This window comes from Lactuca saligna, chromosome 5 (genome assembly GCF_052625555.1).
Source record: "Lactuca saligna cultivar CGN05327 chromosome 5, ASM5262555v1, whole genome shotgun sequence".
Classification (NCBI taxonomy): domain Eukaryota; kingdom Viridiplantae; phylum Streptophyta; class Magnoliopsida; order Asterales; family Asteraceae; genus Lactuca; species Lactuca saligna.
The window spans coordinates 128,486,131-128,489,119 of NC_136421.1; positions in this window are offsets into that span (position 1 = coordinate 128,486,131).

Here is a 2,989-nt window from a genome sequence, read left to right on the forward strand (position 1 = left end):
GTCTGTACCTCCAAGACGTTCCACTAGGGTGAGGAACACACCTTATTTTTATTATGCTTATCACATCACCACTGAAGGTGATACATTTATCAGTGATAGTACACTCACAGATTTGGATGAACCTAATAATTATACGAAAGCCATGGCAGGCCCTGAGTCTGCGAAATGGAAGCAGGCTATGGACAGCGAGATTCAGTCCATGTATGACAATCAAGTTTGGAAATTGGTTGACAATGTACCAGGTCGTAAGACAGTTGGGTGCAAATGGATCATCAAGAAGAAGACCAACATGGATGGGAAAGTACACACTAATAAAGCGCGACTGGTCGCGAAGGGATTTACTCAAACTCCGGGAGTTGACTATGATGAGACCTTCTCACCAGTAGCTAAGATTAAGTCTATTAGAGTGTTGTTAGCCATAGCTGCATTTCATGATTATGAAATATGGCAAATGGATGTCAAAACCGCTTTCCTTAATAGGAAGTTGGCTGAGGATGTTTACATGGCTCAACCAGAGGGTTTTGTCAATCCAAAATACCCTAATAGACTGTGTAAGCTTGAAAAATTCATTTATGGATTGAAACAAGCATCTCGCAGGTGGAATCTTTGCTTTGATGAGAAAGTCAAAGAGTTTGGCTTTTCTAGGAGTGAGGATGAGTCTTGTATGTATGTCAGGGCTAGTGAGAGCATAGTTAGCTTCTTGATGTTCTATGTGGATGACATACTTCTCATAGGAAACGACATCCCAACTTTGTAGGAGGTTAAGGCCTGGCTTGGGAAGTGCTTTGCTATGAAGGACCTTGGGGAAGCTTCCTATATCCTAGGGATAAGGATATTGAGAGATAGGAGTAAGAGACTAATTGGATTTAGTCAAAGTACTTATGTGGATAAGGTACTAAAGAGGTTCAGTATGCAATATTCCAAGAAAGGAGAATGTCACACCCCAAAACTAGGAACGGCGGAAACGTTCTAGGGCGGAGGACATCATGTATAATATCAACAACAATGTAAAGTAGTAAACAAGCAACAACATCATCCATTGCATTAATAATATAATTATTATACAAATGTGTTCTGTCCAATTTTGATAAACACTAAAGCATAAATTAAAATGAAAGATAAGTCTTGAACAAGCTCCATCTTCCTTTCTCCTTGCATCGGTACCTGTCTATGATGACCTGAGGATACAAGTAATTTGAAAGCGAGTATCAGCTTTGAAGCTGGTGAGATCATAAGTATTAATGTGTCTTAATTTGTAAAACTTATAATTTTTAAGACTTGACATTTGTTTTGAAAGAAAGCTCGTATAAGTATAAAAATGTTTGTAGAACAACTGTAAATGTTTGAAAAACCCTAGAAATCCCTATGATTCCTATTAGTAACAAAAGGAGTCTTCTACCAAGACCTAACTGTTCTGAATGTAGTCTTCTACCAAGACCTAACTGTTCTGATTGTAGTCTTCTACCAAGACCCAACTGTGTTACTATTATTATCATTATAAGAATTTGTATCCTTTGGTACTAGGATACTTAAATATAATTCACCTCAATGGTTATGTGAATGAGTCACAAAATAAAGGCAATAATACAACTAACCTGAATATTACCCTTTGGTACTAGGGTAACTAACATTGTTAACTTTAAGACATCCGTAGACGTACTCTTACCTCTATTGCTAACAGTTGGGTATAGGAATAGTTAATCCCTTAATCGTATACCTGTAATGGTACCAACCGTTGACATCCGTGGATGTACTTTCACCTCTGTAGCTAACAGAGATTTTAGGAATGGTCAATCCCACAACTGGATCCTTGGGTACTAGGATAATAAATCCAACCTATCTCGTCGATTATGTGATTGAAATCACAAGGTAAAGATAAGAATGAGGGTTTTGATAACAGAGTAGATACATATAAAATGTAATAGGACTCCTCCTGATATATCTATGTAACAGTTCTCTTATAAGTATGATCATGTAAAAGTAAACATGTATATGTACTTATGTAATCATGTAAGTGTAATCATGTAAAAGTAAACATGTATATGTACTTATGTAAATGTGCTCATGTAAGTGTAATCATGTAAAAGTAATCATGTATATGTACTTATGTAAAAGTGGTAGCTGTAATGTGTGTTCTCTCTATCTAGCAAGTATAGTAATGTACTGTAATGTTCTAGAAGGTATTGACTCATGAATGAACTGAATCATTTGTATGATATCTCGTTCTAGTAATTGTTCTAGCATCTTCCTGAACTACCCATATGGTAGCTTTCTAGTAATCTAAATGGTACGTATGGACATGGATGTATACCCTTGCTACCCAAGGGCATAGGATGAACTAGAAGGACCCTTTATGACTATATATGTACACATGATATATAACTAATATTTAAATGACTTTCGGACGAATACCCAATATCCCACCAGACCACATCTCAAGGCGCGAAAAGGAAATAGGGTGGATAGCCTTCCTAAGTCTTTTAAACATTTCTTATATAACTATACATATAGAGGCATGCAATTTATAATATAAAAGCATAAATAAGTTTTGTAAGACATTTGAAACATAAATATTATTTTAAGAAAAGATCGACTTGATGTCCATTCCTGTTGCACCTAGAATAGTGTAACGGACGGCAACTACCCAGATGATGAAAGCTACACTCATAGCATTTTGGTAGGTTTCCGGCATATTGCCTGGCTGATGCAGGGACAATCAGGTCACCAGAAGGAATGATGGTAGGAGGTGCAGATGTAGTAGCTGTGAAGGTCGTTACCGGTGGTTGTTTCTTATTCGCCCCTCGAAGCGATTTGTCCTTCTTTTTGGCCCAAAACTTTCGTTTGCTAGTCTTGGTCCTGACACTCGGGGTATCGTGGTGGTTTGTTTCTCATCGAGGTATTGGTTTGTCACTTGGATTGGCATTGTTGTTAACAGCTCCACTAACATTCGCATCGTTAGCATGAAGGTGGGTCAGAATAGCTGACACGG